The following is a 21927-nucleotide window of genomic DNA, read 5'->3' as shown; positions in this document are numbered from 1 at the left end:
CACTCAGTATATATAATTTTATTGTTTTGACTTAAAAGTCACAAGACTGAAATAAAAATGCATGGGTGGCACTTTGCCATACTGCCCCTAGAGAACAAGAGGCTGTCAGCCTGAGCTCCGTGCCAACAGGTTGCTGTGTACTAGACTAAACTGTACAGCAATAAGTCTACACAGCCGAGCTTTGCTGAAAGATGTGATCACACCTCCTAATGTGACTCCATGGCTCTGTTACTTACAGCTAAATTACATTATTATGACTTCATTGTTGAATCCCAATTCTCCTAATTATAGCCTAGAGATCTATTATTTGATTTTGTAACACCAAGTGCTTCTTTTCTAAATCATGTAATCTCTTGTAGCTTATTAATGTCAGGTTTGTGCACACGCAGGGACTTGGTTGTTTGCCAGGCAGAATCAAATTTTCAAATTTTCACTGTGTTATGTTGCAGGGGTTTGCTTGTTACAATCTAATTATATTGGCACTGAAAGCAAATTTATATTATAAAGCACTTTAACTCTTTCACTGAAACATATTTGCATATGTAAGTGTCTTGCCATTGGTCTATTAGCTTTTTCATTGGGAATTTTTTATGGGATTGTGTGGAAAAGAATAATAATTCTGAAACCATTAACTATTTATTTTCCTTTGAAAATGTGAATGTGTTGTTTTAAAGTGATGTTTGTTGTAATAAATCCATGAGTTAAATGCAAGTAGGTGCCACACATGAAACTGTCTTTAAGCCTTATAATGACAAAACTGGAAAATATAAATTTATTGTTTTATTAAATGACATAAATTTTAAAATGCCATTTGAAATTGAGACCCTATTTCCCCAGTATAAAAACTGTCTGGCAGGTGGTTTTGGTTTTATTTACATAATTCCCAATAATGTCATGTATATGTGGTTACAAGTAGAGTATTTTATAGAGTGAGCAAGTTTAAAGATTTAAAGTCCCAATTCAATGAATGTCATTAGCTTTGGCTGATCAGAGAGTGAGTGAGTGGGAGACTACGATTTGCAATGGCTGCATTCTCCTTGTTGTATGAGGATGGAGGCCATCAGTGTTTTCAAGCTCTCTAACCTACTGCTTGTGTAGTGCAGCATGAAGGCTGCAAGGGCCGTGCCCTGGTCTGTTCTTTCCATACCATAAACAAAAGGATAATGTTACACTTTCTCCCTTCTCTGGTGTAGCTGTGAGTGACTCCTGAAAGGACTGGGTCTAAACCATTCCACTCTCCTGGTTGCTTCCAGCCGACAGGCTTCTATTTCTCTTGCATCAGTTGAATGACGTTGTGGCTTCTGGGTAAGTCACACAAGCACCAGTTTGGTGATTTTTTTTTTCTCATTCATCCCCTTCACCAGTCCCCACCAATTTTCCATCAGGTGACTGATACGGATTTATCTGCTCTGCAGTCAGGAGACTGTGCAGCTCAGTCCATTGCAAGAGACAAGGCAAAGTGCAGCTGGGGCAGGCAGAGAGAGAGAGGGGGAAGACCAGAGCTGTCACTCTCAGCAAGAGCCTGCAGCTATACTGGATGAGGTATAACATTAAACAATGCTAAATTCCACTCAAATTGCCTGTCTCCTCCAGCAACTAAGGTGGATAAGAAGCTAGCCTATGATGTGCACTCCCTTCCCTGCTTCTCATACTGAGAGGAGAGAAAAGGAACTGATGTTCAGGCATTTTGTTGGTTCTACGTTACAGTGAAATTTCTACCATACAGAACAAAATGTTTCTGTCTACTGTATGATTTCTCTCTCTCTGCCATCAGTGAAGCAAGAGAGAGAATCAGCATTTAGAGACAAGCTCTAGGGCTGAGCTCTTTGGGGAAGAGTTTGTCATTCAGTATATATTTATAATGGGCTTAGCAGAATGGGGCACAACGTATGGGGTTGTACTGAGACAGATGTTTACATACTAATATGAATATAGAATCATAATGGAGAAAACACGTAGACACAGTTGCCACTAGAAGTTAATGGATTGCAAGATTTACTGCCAAGAGAACAGAATCTGCCCCTAAGGGCCTGGATGTTTAGTCCCCAGAATTCAACAGTACTCCTTCCTTTGACTTTGGCTGACTCTATCCCTGTATGCTCCAGGTAGTTAATGTGTGGTATCATAGATAATATTCTTTGAGGACTCTCACCAAGTACTGACTATGATATATGAAATAGGGATGGTGCATTTCTCAGGAGTAGTTAATGAGTGTTGTATTACTGCTTTATTTCTCCTTTATAGCAAGAATCCTAGTCTCCATTTTCTTTCCAGATGAACATCAAAAGATACTGATACAGTATATTGGAAATTTTGCTAGTAAGCTCATCCTCCTGTCATTTAAAGATGAGCCCAATCTTTATTTCTGTGCTCCTTCTTAGATTTTCTATTTATTTATCCAGTCCATGGTCACCAGACCAAATAGCAGTTGACATCTGTTTATGCAGTTAGTGCTCCTTTCTGAATCAAATCCAATGTCAGTTCTACTCAGTGAATAATAAAGTGTAGCTTTCAATGCCTATTAAAAACACCCCATTGGTGGGCTTCCCTGCTGAAGAAATGTGTAAAATCTACAGCCAGATTTAATGGGTTGGTTTATAGGTGGATCACCTTATACTGTATGTAAATACTTTTAATATTTGCAAGGATTATCATCTCCATTCCAAGTAAGCATCTGGAAGGAGAGGTGCAGGAACTTTTTCTATACAGAAATGTGTTTTTCCTTATATTTTAATTCTGCAAAAATATCCAGGATCACTGGCAAAACTGGCATCTATCAACTGAATGATAAGAATAAAAAGAGATTTCCATGAGAAAGTAAGATACTGAGGGAAAAACTGTTATCAAGATACAGTGGAACAAATGTGCATTATATGTATTAAACAGAAAATGTTAAATTTACTACAGTTGCAGGAATTCTGAACTCTTTAAACTGATCCCTTTTAAATTCAGGCATCCTATTAAGGTTCATCTGAACCAACTAAAATGAGGAGAGCATTGCACTTCTAATTGCAATGCAAGTTGCATAGAGATCTTCTAAGTTTCTCACACTGTATCTTTGTGTGTATAAACAGCACTGTATTACCAAGCAACATAAGCACTATGAAATTTGAAAGAACAACTCTTGTGTCTTTTGTGGCATAAGTATGAGAGATTTGACTGAGCAAAGCAATAGTCCATGATAAAGAAGCGATGAAAAGCAATTACACAGCAAATTACCCTTCTGTAAGGATGTTCAGTAAGAAATACTGATCTGTGGCCACTTAATGCAATTTGCAGCAAATCATTGATCAAATGTATGGATACATCTGAGGGTCTCTCTTACTGTATTATTGAAGTACCACATTCAATAGTTTTATGTAGCTGTCCAACAAGGAGATGAGGTTTTGACCCAAACAAGCTCCAAAGCTTAGATTTTCCTTGGGCTAGATTCATGGGATTGTGACCAAATAACAGATTATGGTATTTCTTGATTACACAGTCATGGAGCAATCATTTGCCATCTTTGCCTGTCTAGTTTCTCTTCCTAAAAATGTCACATCATAATAGAATATCTTGAAACAAATTCAATGAAACTGATGGAGAAATTGCCATGACAGTTTGGATTCTGAACTTCGTATCAATCATACTGGCTGCTAACACACCGCTTTTCTTTTACTACAGATATTAATGAACGCTGTTTCTTCTTCTTCCCTTTTTTTTTTTTTTCCCCAGTACAGTTGTTACTGTAGAGGCTTTGTACTTTGCCTGACCTTTTTTTTTTTTTTTTTTTTTCTTTCTCTGTGAGGTGTATATGCCTCCTAGTCTAAGGATATACACTGATACACTTACTTTTTAGAAGTAGCATTAGCAGAGGCTACAGCTTGCTGATGAAACTGCAGATGTTTGACAAACCTTTGAATAGAACTAAGGTCTCCTAAGCCGGAGAGCTGTGGTTTCATTGTTGCCCTTCTTAACATTTATAAATATGTACTGCATTTCTGTCCGTTAATATTATGTCTCAAAACTGTGCTATTTCAGCTGGATTTAATGCACGTGCACATGTGTGTTCATGTATTTTTTTTTTTTTCTGGGGAATGTATTTAATACATAATCTATTATTAAAAAGGGGTGAGCGGGTGTGTGAAGAAATTGAACGTAAAGGAGACACCCAGTTTTTGTTGGCTGCATGACTCATTAATGAACCTTACTCAGTGCTGCTATTGTGCTGAGTGCCTCATAATGAAATATACAGGGTTAATAGCTGCAGTGCAATGGGTTTAAGTAAAACCACAGCAGGTGTGTGCCTTAACGAGGTGTTAATGGGGAGACAGGTGCATGTAAATATGGAGTAGAAGGGCACAGGAATGGCCGGGAGAGGGTAGAGTAGTGTGACCACTAAGTGCTTTAACAGGAGTTACAGAGTCATTTAGGAGCTGATTGTTCTGTGGTCTTTGATACTGACAAGTTAGACCTGAAAGACTTCACCTATAATAAAACACTCCTAACTCAATTCATTTGGATTGCACACACAGGGATGCATAAGAAGGTCATAGCTCAAGCTGTGCTGTATAGAAGACGTTTATATGAAGTTTCTTGAAAGCAAACAAACAAATAAACAACAACAAAAACCCAACCCAACCCAACCCAAACAGATATTGATAGCCAAGGGCCCTAAACTCTTGAGTGAGCAAACAATGAGGCAAATCAGGCAACCTCAACTATCTAGCTTCATTGCCAGGAAGATGCAGACCTTTTCAGATAAATCCCTGTCTCAAAGTAGGAACTGATTCACATGATCTCAAATGCAAAGTAACAGCATTTTTTTGGGGTGCATAATAGCTGACAGTATAGGAAACAAATTTCAGGGGTGGCCATACCACAACAGTTCCAGAACTGGTGGCTGTGCAGAACAAGCTCTTCCTTCCTGAATTTAGAAAGTTGAAACCCTCCCTCCAGAAAACCAGATTGTTAGTATTTCATGCTAAAACTATCTACGAACTCTCACATTCCTACCCTAGGGTACCAGTCTCCTACAGTCTTGTCTTACTATCTTTTTTATTTAGTTTTGGAAACTATAATAAGAAAGTGTTATTGTTGATGGTATTGTCATTCTCACATGTTAGCAACTATGGCTGTAAGGGTAGTAATTCACATGGCAAAACTTCTCCTTTCCAACACTGGCACAAATATAACTTTATTTTTCTCCTGAATAACTTATGGTGGAACCGTCTATTAAAACCTTATTTTGATCCTAGAGTTAAAGGCTTTCTTTTCCACAATAAAATAAAAAGTAAAGCTCTGATTCTGGGAAATAATGGTCCCAAGACGTATGTTTCCCAGATGCTGTGAAATGCCATCCTGTTGTCTATTCTGCTCTGTGGTACATACTAGCCATCTTTTTGTCAAATAAGAGATTCCTTTTCAAGATGTATGATGAATAAAATCCTTAGTGAAAAAAATGTTTTTATTAACACTTTCCTATTATTACTCTTTATATTTCTGACAGTTTCATCTTCTTAGTTGTAAAACAGGAGTATATGATAAGTCGGCTCCAAACGTCATCCTCAGGGTATTTCTTTAGGCACCTGACATGAGCGCCATTAGCTCAGATTACTCAATTACCTGCTGGCATTCTGAAGGTGCCTAAAGAAATAACATGAATACATTGCTGGAATTTGCATTAAATGTGAATGGGTAGTAAAAAATAAAAATAAAAAATCTGGATGCTTTGACCTCTTTGTGGTTTGTATTAAAAAAAAAGAGCTAACTAGGATCTCTTATGTTAGAACAGCTGCATGCTTTTAAAAGCTCCTAAAAGTTATTTACTTTTAAAAATGTCTTTATTTATAACTTTTCATGGTAGAAAATTAAAATAGTCCATTTCTATTAAATTGCATTGGAAAAATATTAAACTAGAGAAGCAGAAAGTTTAAAGACAGTTTGAATCTCATGGAAAAAGGGAAAAAAGAAGATGTTAACCTCTTGCTTGTTACTGTCTACAAGGTAATCTTTTCAGTTGTTCCTTTTTTAAAATTTATTTTATAAGGGAAGCTGACAGGCACTTTGGACAACTTATCATGACACTATGTGCCATAAATGCAACGCAGTGTTTTATAAATATGACAAAGTACTTCCAAAACAACTGTTGACTTTTAAAGGCATCCCACTTCTTTAGAAGTAGGATATTTACTGTAAGTGCAGATTGTTGAGATTCTCAGCTAATTTGCTACCTGTGTATCTTTCATGTGTTTGTGAATTCATATGAAGTTCATAATTGTAAGCGTCTATGAGATTACTGTGTTTTAAACCACGCTTGACAGCACAATAGAACCCAATAAAAGAAACCATCAGTTGTATGTTTGCTTGTAAAGAAGGACATGAATGCAAACAAGATAAAAGATAATTGACAAAGAAATGGAAATATAAAAACTGTACATATATTTCTGTACTGTGTCCTCTCCACATCACTTTCTTAGGAATCAAACATAAAAATACTATTGTTACAATAACTGTGGCTCTAATGGAAACAGAATCATTTAGAAGTTAAGATAAAATAAACCAGCTTCCCATCAGATTGCTACATGAAGTAATCTCAAAAAGATGCCACATACTTCAATCTTCCTATGTGCTTAAAAATGTTTCCCACTATAAGCCATTGGTGTTACATACAGATATTCTTATACTGTCATATTTTTGAAATAAATTTCACTTCCAGCATGATGAGCATCTGCAAATTCAGAGTTTGTTTCCCAGTAGATTGAAAAAATGCTAACTGAACCCAGCATTACACTGAAAGAGCTCAAGGGATCTTTCTGAATTTAGACACTATCAACTTAATGGCCTCAACAGAAGCATCCCACTGTACTTGTCTGTCATTATCATGATATTCCAAAGGATGCACAGGTAGCACGGTTAGATTAATTTTTTTAATGTGGAAACAAACTATAGCAAAATGAAACTATGCCTGATTATAGAAACGTAATCACCACTACTGATGACAACTAAAGAAAAGAAAGATCCTTCTGTTACCATTTAGCCAAAAGTTACTGTCTGTGTTATCCAGATATGGCCAAATATAAGATACTACCCTCTAGTAGAACCTCTGGCATCTGGAAACAGAAGTTTCACTGTATTACATTTGCTATCGTCAACTTCAGCTATCATCATAGGAAGAATTTAAGAATGGCAACACCTACTTCCTGAAGCACTCGTGAAGGCTGCTTTATGAATCTCTTTTATCTGAGCTTGCTTAAGAAATTGCTATTCCCCTCTTCACTCCATGCTTCCTTGCCACATCACTGTGGTGCTGTCTGAACTACTATGGATAACTGAACCTGAGCACATTAAATTTAGCTGTGTTTATAAAATCTTCATTCAATGATTGCCAGAAGTGACCATCAGAATAAACAGAGAAAGAGATGAATGCCTTGAGGTATAGATGATAACAATACCAGGGCTTTACCCTCAACAACAGCAGCATTCCACAAACTTTCTGCTGTGAAAATCCAGGCAGTTTGTCTGAAGGCACTGACCTATTATGAATTTTTTAAACAAGGCTTGAAATAAGGTGACGGTAAAAGTCCATCTATCACTAAAAATGCAGTGACTCCTAGAGTGAAATATGAACCATGGGAGAGACAAAAAGGAGTAATAGGGCAACATGATGAATATGCTTATACACAAAAGCAAAAAGTAATAGGGAATAGACCAAAGTCTTACAGCATAATGAAATAGTCACTTAACTGGTGAGTCGGAGACTGGTGAACACAACACAGGGTGACAATACTGGTCTAGAATAGTACAGTTGCAGGCAGGAGAAGCAAGGAAGAATAAAAAGCACTTCAATAAACGCCAAGAATTAGTATGCTTTTCCTGTAGTTCTAGAATTAGAGAAGAACAGACATATATCTCTGGATAAAGACAAAACAGGAAAAGAACATGTAAAAAATCACAGTGAATTTGGAATATTTAATCTGAAGAAGGTGATCAATAGCACGTATTTGAACAGGGAGAACTATAGAAATGGATGGGCAATAGGGGATAGAGATCTATTTTAATTACCCAAATATCTGCGGCAAAACAGCAGGGCACAAGCAAGTGATTCTGGTTCGTACTATGCACATGTTTCAGAAGATGGAGAAAGGTTCCAGAGAAGCAATTTAGATTAGATTCCAACCAGTGAGGAGTGCCTAGTCAAAAATCTTAATATGGATGTAATGATAAACCTGAAGAGTTCAGGAAAAAAGGTGATGAAAATAAAATGAATAGGATGGCTGTTTTATGAAACAAGCAAGCAAGCAAACAAAAAAGCAGACCAACTCAGGGATCTGGTAATAGACTCTTTTGAAGAAATTGTATGGTAAAGAGAACTTCAGAGAAAGTGGCGGTTATGACATTAAATATTAAAGACACAGTTGTTGTCTGGCTCAAAGGAGAAGAAGGAGAGGAACTGTAACAAAGCAATATGGAAGACTCAGGAACTTTTTAGCATAAGTCAAAAGAAAATAAATACTAACACAATGGCAACAGTGATAAATGAAGATGGATAATAAGAAATAACCTGGTACACAATGTTCCGATCAATAAGGTTGAGGTGCAAAATAATTTATCAGTATCAAAACAAATAGACAATTTTCCGCTCTATCTTCATCATAAAAGTTATTTGCAAAACCAATTGTAACTGAGAGAGGAGTGTAGCATCTGCAATGGGAAAAGCATGAATTGAAGTGTTTAGATGAGTTAGATGCACTTCTGCCAGCAGGGCCTGCTAGAAAACTCACCTTCAAGTATTTTTACAGTGAGTCAAGGCAATCTCTGAACCAGAAGTGATTGTTTTCAAGCATATGGAAAGGCTGGGGGAAATTCTACATAGCTGGAGAAGGCAAACACAGTAACTGTCTTTAAAAGAGGGGGAAAGAAGCCTTCAAGTAGACTGGCTTTTAGAAAAGCACCTGTCTCAAAAAGTCAGGAAAGCATAATGTGTCCCAAACTAAATACAAAATTCATTGTTCAGTTGCACCTTGAAATTGCTGGACATATGGCAATTTTCTCTCAGCACATTCACAGATGTAATTGTCTGGATAGGTACATTACTATTTGCAAGAATGGTGACCAGCACAACTTAAGAAGCTTGACATGTATTTCCTATCAGTTTGATGAGCCTGGTCCTTATGACAGATCTAGGAGCCTGGAATTACAGCAGGAGAGCATGCATGGCCCTCCATCACAGAATCTGAGTCAAGCTGGCACAACATGATTAACTTTGAGTCTCAGATTGTTTTTATTTTTACATATTTATTTTTCCCTGCCACAAGATACAAACTAGTATGTTTAGTTAGAAAAACATGTTTAATTGTACTCTGTGTAAATTCCCATTTAGAAAGAAAATGTTTTTCAAATAAACTTCTTTAAATGTTTTGTGAGCCATCTGGACTTTTTTTTTATATAAAGGATCTGAAAGGAATTTAGAATCCCAGACTCCTTGTGGTTCTCACATCATCATAAAAAGGCAGCGTATTAGAACGTGTTTGCTGCTGGGAACTGACACTTCACAATTATTAAGGAAGTAAAATGTCTCCTACTAAGTACAGATTTGATTCTATAGTACCCAGTTTTGCCCAAGGGCCTTTCTCAAGATGACTGTGAAGTGTATGCAAGGAGGGGAAGAGTTCTGAGGGATTGATTCCTCCTCTAGTTGCCCAATATGAGGGCTGACCACATTCCTTCCAGTATAGCCTATGTCAGGCTGTATATGCAACAGTCACACTGGGCAGTGGTGACAGACAGGCGTCATCCTTTCACTTTCTCCTGCTGTCACCATCAAGACAAATGCAGCATAAGGGAGAAGCTCATACACACAGCATGTTCTTCATTAAGCTGACTATATTCTCCATAATCTTAAGAAGAATTATAAATACAGTATGATTTAGTTTCCTAATTTTATCATCAATTTCAAAATTTATTTGTTGCTTACTTGGAAGATCTCATTTTTAGAGTTGTGTGATAACGTAACTTCTTATAAAAAAAAAAAGAAAAAAGAGAGAGTATGTTTTAAACTCCTTAACTTCCAAAGAGAACCTGGAAATCATAAACTTAAAGGGAGTAAAAACAAAGAAGGCAAAACCAACAGTTTTCTTTTGTTTATAATTTTGTCCAACAATTTGGAGTTACTCTTGCAATTTTTGATGAGCTAGGTCAACTAAAATATTCTCTTGGACTTTCACTGGAATGCTCTTCTTTTATTCTCTGTGGTTTGAAAATCACAGCTGTTATGAAAAAAAAAAAAAAAAGAAAACAAAAAAAAGAATTCTAGTCCAGGGCTATAGAAAAAAACAGAGTCCCAACAGTTTTCAGGTATACCTAAAAAGTTAGGTGTCCACCTCCCACAGAAGATCAATGGCAGCCAGGTGTTTAACTCACGTAAGCTCTTTTTCAAATCTCACCTGAAATCTCTGTTATTTTCAGGTAAGTGTCTTGTGTGTTGAACTAAAGGACCAGAATTGACTCTTGCGCAGTAGGTTTCTTATAATTACTCACAATGGGAGACTCCACTCACAGCTGACTCTGGGAGGCATTTCTGAGTCTCTGATTTCTAACATTCTTCACTTTCTTACCACACGGCATGAACAGACTGCCTTATTTTGCTGACACTTTATGTTTTCCCCCTAACACCCACCTACGTAACATCTATGTTGAGCATTTACGTTTACACTAATAGCCCCTGAGAATCAATTACCATAAGAAGATCGGTTCCTTTGCACTTCAACTGATGAATCAGTCATAGGTTAAAACAAGAGGAGGTAAAAAGCCAGCATGTCTGCACTGATTTTTTAAAAACCCTTTACTTAAAAATACCCTGGATAGAGTTTTTTTAATTTTTTTTTTTTGGCCTGTTGTATGCATGTTTGATTTTATTTTACCTGCTTTCAAATATTCTTTCATAAACGTATTGAGCAAAACAACCCACTCAGGACTAGATGCATTTTTTATGCACTCCAGTACTGTTTTGAATTCTCATGCAACAGAATGCAGTCTGTTTGATTGGCACACCCTGGTGGAAGAAAGTATGTCAGCAAGCTGATGCCCAGCTGAAACTGGCTCCAGGCCTGAACTGGCTTTGCAAAGATGGTGCTATGGGGAGTATAAAAAATAATCTTCCCAGGTCCCAGACACCTGTGAGTACTTACAAGCCTTGAGCAGAGTTCTGCCACAGAGGCAGAACTGCCCATCCCTCACAGACAGGGATTTCTGGTCCCTGTGAGCACACTCCCCTCTTTCTGAAAAGCTTTCAGCGATGAAGTTCTGCACAGATGAGTCCTTTCCACTCCCTTCCAGAGCTTCTGCAGAAGTATGATAAAGTAGTGGCCCAAAGCACCTTAACCAGATTTCTAAAACGGATATTAAATGGCCAAAGTTAACCAGTAACAGATTTTTTGAAACCTCTTCAAACTGTTGTTTAGAAATGCCTTCTCTTTCTTACAGCTGATCAAACTGACAGCAATATTGTTTATTAAAAAAGGCATTTATTTCCCATCAAGTTCTCTACATTTTGGTCCATCTGCAGCATTCTTTATATTGGTCTGAAAGTTCTAATGCTAAATTACTATAGCAAAACCTGCAAAGCAGTCTGCAGGCAGGAATCTCAGAGAGAACCTCTCTTGGGAATGGGTGGCTCTCCAGTGGCCTTTTCTCCACTGTGTAGTTTCCTACAACAAAGGCAAGGCTGAGCCCCAATTTTTTCATGTAAGTGGTACCTTTCCACAAGAAAAATTACAGATGAACTGTTATCACATCCTCCTGGGAGCAAAGAACTCTGTTCAGGAAGTAATGCAAAGTACCTTGCTATTCACTGATAGTATGGCTCTTCTGAACAAACACTGCCTTTCTAACCTGTGATTATATCACTTATATACAATGGTGAAAGAAACACTGAATGAGCAAAGATAGATATCAACAAATATTGGCAAAATGCTTCCTGAGCACAGACAAAATTAACAAGAAGTCATGTGAAAAGCAATTTAAATGCCAATCTCAAAGCACTTGAGCTCTTAATAATTCTGTTCACAGTGAGGAATTTATAAAACTACCTAATTATCAAAGGAATTTTTTTTCTGAGGAAATCGATTTAAATTTAATTAAACATCCTGAAAAAATAATTTGTAGAAGACAAATATTTTAAAGTTAATGCAAAGCAACATTGACATGTACAATTTCCATATGAGAAGTGTAAAAACCATATGACTGTAGTTCATAGTTACAGTCTCACAGCAATTTCCAAATTATAGCTCCTTATTTTAGAAGTGAAAATACTTCATTTTCAAAGCAGTTGTCTATTCTCTTATGCACTGCTATCAGTATTAAAAAAAAAAAAAAGAAAAAATGAGAGGATTCATGGTCAACTGTTAGCCTCAGTTTCATGCATATGAGCCTGGTATACTGATAATGTATAGAAGATACATAGATCAAGTGCCTCATTTCAGTGCAACCACAGTTAAACAGAATTTGAGAAATATCTGAGTCACCAAAGTCAGTAACATCTTTGACTCTGAAAGCACTTGTGGGGCACATCTGCTAAGACAGAAAATTGCATTTTTATATAAATGCTTTTTGAAATGGGACCAGAATTCAAATAACCCAAATAAAGCAGGGAAACAACCTAACATGAATGAATATCTTGCAGAGCCAAAAGTTTATGACAGCAAGAACCAAACAACAACTATAAACAGGCTTTCAGACAGCACCATGCGCAGCACTGAGACTGTTAGGTGTGGCTGGTTTGTTACTTAAGAAACTTTGCAATGCACAGTGTCATCTCTGTTTCCTGCTAGCTTTCCTGTATTGGTTGAGTACTCTGGGCAGCAGTGTTGTGCTTAGGGATTCATGGAAAAGGTGTATCACTGCAGTTGTTATGCCTCATTAAGTGACAGCTGTTTTACTTCTAAATCTATCAGAAGAGAGGACATGCTAGGTTCCCACACAGTGATACAGCAAGAGGTTATCCTTCTCTTTGCTGCTAAGTAGCACGGTATTTCAGTTGCAAACACTCAAGTAAAGAAACCAATATTGTACTTTGCCTGTTAACTCAATTTTCAAGAGAAAAAGCTTTCAATATCTGTATTTCCACAATAAGCAAACCCTCATATACCTGCCTTTGTCTGGTACCAACGACAGTCTTAATTTATTCCAGAAAAATATCAACTATCCCTTGTAAGGATTTAGGCCTCCCCAAATTGCTGTTTTCTCTTACATTCCATGGGCACAGTCCAATATCCATAGAGTCAATTGGACTCAGTTAAGTGTGTTTTGGCTGGGGTCCTGCCTGCCCAGGTTATTTGGCATTCATTGTTAGTAAAATTACATCTCTGCTGTGATTGATGCTTGTACCCCATCCTCCCTTTGCAAAATTATTCATTAATCTTTCCAATACTTATTTATAAGTATCTTTCACCTTTCTCATATTGTACATTGAATTAGCTCACATTTAGTGATCACACATGGACATAGTTCACTTGATGTCCTGATAACACATGAAACTAAGGTAACTTGACTGTGTAGCCGAGCCTTGACTTTTTACATGGTTACTATATAATTTTATCTTTTCAAAATTTTGCTTTGTTATGATCATATGTTTGCTGTGTAGGTGACTTTTCTTTGACCTCAGCACTCAAAAATGTCTTAGGCAAAAACAAGTACATTTTGTCTTCAGAGACATTAATTTCCTAGTTTTTCACAAATTACAAGAAGTTTAATTTCGGTCCACTTACTGCTTCTTAACCATTCTGTTGAAACCCATATTTAAGGTAATATAGAGTATTTAAAAGTAATAGATAAATGGGAAAACAACACTAAATCAGTCTAAGTTCTTCTAAGTGGAGTTCAGGAATGGTACAGAACAAATAGAGAAAATATCATATATGTAAATCATTTGTGAAATCGAGTTAAAATTAACGACAAACAAAATTGAGTTCCTTTTGTGGTTGATTTCCATTTAGCTGCACCCAACAATAAAATAGTTATCAAAGAAAGCTACCAATTAGATTTTAATTCAAAACATTTCCAGAAAACAGTTCCCAAATCTCAATTGATATCTCTCCAACAACCTCCTAATTGCAGCAAGTTGGTGGTAAAGAAAAAAAAAATGCTTTAAATGAAAAAGATGTATTCCGTCTGCTGGAGGATGCAGTATCCTTTTCTTAATTATTCCCAGAATTTCCCCTATGCATGAGCTTCCGCTGAAGATTATATATAGACAGATAGATGTGTATGTGTGCGTGTCTGTGTGTGTTTGCACATGCACATGGATGTATGCTGAAACAGAAAGGAAACATAACTGTATCAAAACCTAAAAAAATTATCTAATATCTGTGTGTGTTTGCACATGCACATGGATGTATGCTGAAAGAGAAAGGAAACATAACTGTATCAAAACCTAAAAAAAAGTATCTAATATTCTAACACTTTTTCATGAAATGTGCTATTGGGCAAGGGTTAAAAAGACTACTGAGTTCAGGGTTGGGGAATTTCTTTCATCTCTTTTTTTTTTCAAGTGTGATGTTTTATTGGAAGGAAATATATAACCACGGAGCTTTAAGATCATCAGGAATTCAGAATTACCTGGTCTCTATAGTGTCTGCCTGATCTCAAAACCTTCCTCTATCCCACCACAGAATAAAATGTCATCTTATTTGGCAACAGGATCAAAAGTTTATTCTCTTCCACTCACCTGCATGATGTAGAGACAGACCTTCACATGATTCTGTCTTCATCTGATGTGAGACAGTACTCTTCTGAATCCACTCGGTCTAGTCCTTGCTGTTTTTCTCTGTGCATAATCGAAGCTTGTTGGCAGCCATCTACACAGTCCTAAAAAATCAAGAAAGATGACACTGTGACAACTGAAGCCTGTTCTGCATAGTAAGAATGTGATCCACATGACAGAAGATGGAATATGTTAAAAAATATTAAGCTGTATGTTTTAACAGGAAACTTTCAAGCAGATTACCACTGATGTCTTTCAGACCTTCAAAATCATCACTACTATATCTATGAAACAGTAAAGATATCCAACCATCTTCCATGTTGAAAGCCCAAAGCACTTTTTTAAAATTTCAGGTCAATGCGCAACAGGCAGCTTCTTACCTTTAGCTTTCCTGTTTGGAAACCCTCTCAAAATCCTCTAAGATATGAACCTTTCTGAACCCGATTATAAAACATCATCTGGCAAATGTGGTTATACTGCATATTCCAGACTGTGTAGTATACTTTACTTGAGCTACCAGAGAAGAGGGATAAGCAAACTGAAGATGAGGCAAAGGTTGTAAGAGGACAGTACTGAGCATCCTTTGCAACGAAGGATCAGAAGCATAAATTAGCATGCAAGGAACATAACAGACATTTATTAGCTGGTAGAATTCTAAAAGCAGTTTGTTTTACACTGCTCATGAATGCTTTTAAACAATATCAGGCAATGTACCTCCTGGCATTCCTCTCACGTAAGACTGGTTCCATTTTTTTTTTCAGCAGCTATATTCTCGGGGAGACCAAGGCTACTGTAGTGGTCTTAATGAGAATGATCTGGTGTTGCTAGAACTTACGGCAGAGGCTGAACTGACCTTAGCACTCAGGTTATACGAGAAAAAAATGGCTGTGCAGATCTCCCTCGCTCTTTGGGCCAAGTTTGTGTAAGCCACAGAGGCTTACACCTGGTGTACATGTGGGTTTAAAGGATGCTAATATGATCAGATCTTACATAACATATCTAAAAGAGAACCGAGGGAAGTTTGAGCCACTATACATTTGTAGATGAAAGAATTATCTGAGAAGTAAAGCATTAAATAAATGTACTTTGGGCATGTTGCCTTTACAACAATATACCTGCTCTACTTGTGTCATAAATTTAATCAGTATGCAAATGTCATGGTTTTCTCCAAAAAGCATTCACAGAGAATCTGGCACCTTCAGTACACATTATATTAACTCAGATTTAGTATAAATGTGTGTGCCAATGAGAGACCATCTTTGTTTTCTTACTTTGTTTTGCCAATTTATTTTTATTTTTCATAATTAGGAAATGCCTCTTTAGTCATGCAAAAAAGCAATTATGTGAAAGAACCTTTTTTCCTTTTGTATTTGTTTTCAGAAAAAAAAATCAAGAGAGGAGATCTACAGTCTCTAGCAGAGTAATGGAAGAGAATCAAACGATGTCAGCACATTCTCTAGCACAACAGATTCAATCATTGTATCCATTCAAAGAAGTTGTAATGCTCTTTTATGTTACGCTCTACCTCCCAGATTTCCTGCATCTTTTACTTGTTCAGGTTTGTCCACAGAAGAGTGCAGATGAATTCTCGTCCATGTAAAGATCAGTTAAACAAGTAGCAAAGCAGCGAAGTTTGTCTCTGCCTTGCAACATCTGCAAAAGCTGCTTCAACAAGGGATACTACTTCATCCCATTCTAGAGGTAAGGTCAGCAGTTAAAGTCCTGGGTTATTTCAGTTCAAATGTTACAATCAGAACTGCCTTTGGTTTTTCAGTAGATGTGATAGATAAGGAGTCAAAGAAACACTTGAGACCTGCTCAGGACAGAAGGATATTACTTTTCAGCCGAAACAAAAGTATCTGCTATTGTCACAGGCACACATAAAACAAATGAGAGGTGGAGCTCTCTCTAGCAAATACTCTTCATCTTTTTTTCAGAGAAGTGTGGGCTGAGTAATTGCTCTGACAAAGACCAGCATCTCTAAGATCAAGATTACAACACATACCAACAGGCGAGAGAGGAAAATATCACAGCTAAAGACCAAACAAAAAAATCGCTTGTAGCTCTGATTATCAGTCAGCCAGAGAACTACTCCCTGGAAAGCTGCTGAGGGGCACTGTCCCACCCGCATACTATTACATTATATCTACAAGAAAGACACGGAAGTCACACACCAGTACCCACAAACACACACATATGCTGACTTCATTAAAATCATATTGTGCTTTTTTGCTGTCAGTTTTTTAACTGTAGGAAAGTGTCCTCTCCCGGATGTTTTCTCCCCCCATTTCCCTTTTTAAGATGCTTAGGACTCTGCCTCCTTCTTCCTGTGGGTAACTGGAAAAAAAAAAAAAAAAGAAACAACCACAAAAAAGGTCATCGTTCAATCTCTGCTTTGTCTCCTACTATAATAAAATGATCTTCTTTTATATCACACTTTTATATACTTGACAACTATGCTTGACAGTTAGTAATAAAACTCAAGTCATAATCTGCTTTCAGTTAGAAGAGTCATCTTGAAACCCTTTGGTATTCTTGTCAAAAATAATAATTGCTCATTGTCAACATTAACCCCCTTGAGTCTGCAGATCCATCATTCCCAATGCTCAACTTAACCACCATTACTGCCTACAAAAGTCTGCTGCTGAGGTAACGGATGGAACATTGTTGCTGCTATATCTTACTAGATGCTCTTTCAATAATAGTAATGGTTCAAAACAAGTTCATTAAAACCTTTTGTTGCAATGAAAGGATGGTCTTTGACTGAATTAAAATAATTCACTAAAATCTGTTTTTGTTAATAAATGCCAAATGTACCTTTAATAAAAGAAAACTATAAATTTTTTAATGTTTTTAACCATAAAGTCAAATTTGATAATGTTGCACCACAGACATAATTTAGGACAAATGGGAGAATGGTTGAGATAATCTTTCACAAACTTTTCCATAGAACTTTCCTTGGCTAAAACATTTCTTCAGCTAGGTGTTGTAGGTAATTTCTTCAGCTAGATGTTGTAGGATATCTGTGCTACATGCAGAAAGTTGGAGACATGATGGAAAAGTCTAGTTTGCTTTAATAAGATAATTTTTTGGAAAAGAAAAACACTTGTCAATAAAAAATGAGTTAACTAAGCAGTTAGAAATCTAGCTAGATCTCCATTTGGATAGGTAAGAAAATACAATACGCTTCAAGGTGGAAATTCTGGCACCATTTTAAAAAACAAATGTTATGAATGCTATCTCCACAGAACAACCCAAAAAAATAGTAATTCCATAAAAGAAAAACAAACAGGCAAAACTATAAAAGGCCCTCACCAAATTTCAGTCCAACAATTACAGTACAATTAATTTGCTTCCTCGTGATTCCATTTCCTTTATACTGGGTAAACTGAAGGGAAAAGGTAGCTGCTGCTGCCCATGCACTTTCATTAGGACCCAAGAAGCAGCTGACTGTAGGAAATATATTTTTCTTAGAATCGTTTGAGACTTCATGATTTGTCTTGCTACCTATTTCAAACACATCTTCTAGTGTACAGTTACTAGTCATATTTATGGCACTAAATATAAAAACAGCTATCAGGGCTGGGGAACGCTGGAATGGGTTACTTTGTGACTAGGTAGAATCATTCTTGTCCAAATGTTTCTATGAAAAGGCTGGGCAAATAATAAACACGGAGAGTTGAGCTGCGTGTGAACCTACTTCAGTTCAGTGAGTTGGACTAAGATTTCTTATGGTCTCTAAGATTTCAATACTTCTGTGGTTATTGCTGAAATCCACATTGCTCCATCATCATCCCTGTCTCTCCCCAAAGCCAGGTTCAGGTGGCCACACTCCCATTAATAAAGATTGCACATATTCATTGATGTAATACAGATGCTTTGTCTCTTTATACTTTCAGCAAATGAGCTGCAGGAGTGTCAAAATATTGAAAAAATATTCACTACACAACATTTTCAAAAGGACTAGGTTCAACAACAGCTCTTAGAAAAGCTCTCTGAACTTGAGCGGACACAAATAGGTTACGCACCTAAACACAATGTGTATTAAAACTGAATATTATGTTATGCCATGTGAACTAACGATTTTACTACAGGCATCTTCAAGCAGCTTCAGGTATCTCTGTGCTTCTACCTCCTACTATGACATCATATCATTCTTCTGTGAATTGGCAATTATAATGAAATCCTCCAGAGATGAACAAATAATGTAAGCCAACTTCCCAAAATACCAAATGGAAAATTCTGAATGAATTAATATTTAATCATATTTACCTAAGTGAATGTCAAAAACGTATATGTGTAAATACCTACAAAACAGTATTGGTGTTAGTCACTGAGCACATTACTCTTCTATTAGTCTTATTGGCTTTGAGTAAGAAAGAGAATGAAAGTTAAAAGTTAATGTTGGTTTTGGATCACCAGGAGATGAACTATAACTCTTTTGAACAGTATAAATCATTTCCCAACTTTGCCTAATTATGCTAATGCCTCTAAGGAAACGTGAAGCTCAGTCCATCTGTCAGTCAGAATATTCTGAATCCACACCATTTGCTCCTTTTTAACTGTCTCATAAGTAGGCTTTTCTATACCCTGTTTGTAACGTATGCATTTCTGCATTGTTTAGCCTTCTCTTTGGATAAATGTGACACTGGAGGACAATGTAAGATTCTTTGTGCAAGGTATTACAATGCATATGGTAACATAATATTAATTCTAAATGTGGTTATAACTCCACACTGTAATTAGACTAAAAATATATGTGCTTAGTACAAAAGTGTGACATTGATAATGGAAACCACAATACTCTTCAATTGTTACTGACCCTCAATAACTGTTAAAATATGAGAATTTGATTGGGATTAACATGTGAAATTAAATGTTCTGTGTATAATGCTACCAGTGGCACACATGGTGTTATAAAAGATCATATTAGGATTGTATTTTTCTAACATGAGAAATGTCAGAGCAGTGAAAAACACAGTAATTTTTGTTGATGACAAACAGTAATCCAAATCTGACAACATCTTAAATATATCAACAGTTGTTAAAGATGCAGTTTGAGCTTTTATTCTTTCGTTGAATATAATAGCATATATAATAGCATATATAATATAATACCTGATGTATAATATAATACCTGATCTGAGAAGGTGCATTTTAAAACCTCACTTTGATCAAAACAACAATGTTGCCTCTTATTCAGGTTTGTTGTACCTAGACCATGTATTTTAATCTAGGGAGATATAGAGAGAATTTTAAATGATGACCTCATCAACCCGTTGACCTTACTATGTCCAATGTATCTCCTAAAAATAGTAGGGAGATTTTCTTTTATGTCCAAATATGATGCATGAATTGCAACTACTGTGAGCAAAATGACAAGGTGCAGAGTCACAGAGTAGCTACGCATGCTTTCTGACCTTGCGGGCATGAAGCAGTGCTGGTCCTGATGCTATTAGACAACTCAACACACAGTACTGCCTATACTAAAAAAATCCTTCATGTTCAGTGAACACTGTAGTGTGGACAAAAACCTGTCTAACACAGCCAGCTGTACTTGTTTTTTGTGGCTCATCTGACTCATTCCTGTTTGGTTAGAATAAAGGGAGTGATAATCTGTGATTGTTCTTCACACGCTTCAGAAGCTTTTAGGCTTCCAAGTAAGATGTATCATTTTAGTGCTCAATAGATTGCCCAAAAGACTGTGAGTGCACATCGCTATAATTAAATCACTCTTACACAATGAGTACAGAAATACCACAATATCATCCTTGGGCAAAACAGATTTCCCAAAGCACAATGTTCTCTAATTTGTTGGAAGGGGAAAATAATAATTCTTTGAATGCTAACAGCTAATACTACTATTTGCAAACATTTCGGTCCTCCTGCCTCTGCTATTCTGGGCAAGCAGAGGATTTTTAAGCATTGTAACTGAAAAGCAGTGTTGGCTGTGGGTGGGATTATTGGTAAGCTATTGGCATTATATTGCTTGTAAGAGAAAGGCTGCTGCAGCCTTCACCTCACTTTCTATACCTGTGCAGTTTTATCTCTTCTGTAAAAAACGAAACTTGTTGGGATTGCCCTCCCACCTGAAGGTTCTGTGGCTGTGATCCTGCTACCTGGTAACGGCAGGCTAGCCTTTACAATTGACATGCATCATTTTGGTTATTTAAAGATCTGATCAGTATTAATAGAATTTGACCGGGCAGCTGATCTGCCAATTGACTTCCAGGTATGATTAGCTCATGAACTAATGACAGTCAGGAGACCTGCTGCCCTGGATATGAGTAGTGGCTTTATTTAATGTCTATATTGTGTTATGTAAAATGCCAGGATTCTAGCTTAAAGGACTGAGCTAAAGCACTGACTTCAGTTTTAAGGAAGCCAGAAACCTTTACATAGAGATATTTGTAACGCTCTTTGCACTGTTTGGAAATACAGAGTAGGTTTAGCTGTACATGAATACATAACCAAAGTTTCCCTCTTCCTCTTTGTGAGGTACTTCTGGCCTGTAAAAATAACAACCGGAGGTTGTCTTTCACTAGTTGGGGTTCACCACTACTCTGACGAACTACACTACCAGCTGTTCAACAGGTACATTCCTATGTTACTCCAACTACTTCCCCAATACCTCTTCTGAGGCATCAGTGTAATGTAGTGAAATATGTAATTACAAAGTACCACTCTCTCTAAGGTCAATTTCCAGGCCTTAGGGAGTTTTGTATAAGGTCAGTTACAGATTTTGAGGAGGTGAAATAGTTATCTTGTTAATCTTGCATTCATATTCCAAACATCACAAAAAAGGCTGTTGCAGCTGCCAAATAAGTGTAAATTTAGGTGGGCTAAATTAATGGTTTTAATGTAGTGTGGTGTTTTTTTTTCTTTCTTAATTTTCTGTTTGCTTAGAAGTGGACAGACTAGACACTGTCTTCAGAAGGAACGTCAGAATCACAAAATAGCCTGGAAAACATCAAGACTTGTACTGAGTCTAGCCAAAGGCAAAGTGCCCCAAAAAGAAACTCAAAGAAAGCTGTATTCAGCTACAAAAACACATTCAATCCACTTCACAGAGCATTTAGTGTTGATTTAGTTAGTGCAAATGTGATATTTGCGTCAAATTCTTGTATCTTTAGAGCAGGTAAGAAAAAGGTCAGCCAGGCAGGATTCCCTTACATTTTTTTTCTAAG

The 21927-nt window shown here is 36.8% G+C and overlaps 1 long non-coding RNA gene across 6 annotated transcripts in view; it reads right to left on the bottom strand.

Moving 5' to 3' along the window:
* Window positions 1-21927, bottom strand: part of LOC106033940 (uncharacterized) — a 287150-nt gene that overhangs the window by 60248 nt on the left and 204975 nt on the right. For all 6 annotated transcript variants that reach the window (XR_010831755.1, XR_010831753.1, XR_010831752.1 and 3 more), the window contains one exon: window positions 14705-14844. This is a non-coding gene — a long non-coding RNA (uncharacterized lncRNA). The remainder of the gene's footprint in view (window positions 1-14704; window positions 14845-21927) is intronic.

Source organism: Anser cygnoides, chromosome 5, assembly GCF_040182565.1.
Source record: "Anser cygnoides isolate HZ-2024a breed goose chromosome 5, Taihu_goose_T2T_genome, whole genome shotgun sequence".
Classification (NCBI taxonomy): Eukaryota; Metazoa; Chordata; class Aves; order Anseriformes; family Anatidae; genus Anser; species Anser cygnoides.
Note: the sequence above shows the minus strand (reverse complement) of the source record. Positions and strands in the feature narration are given on the sequence as shown.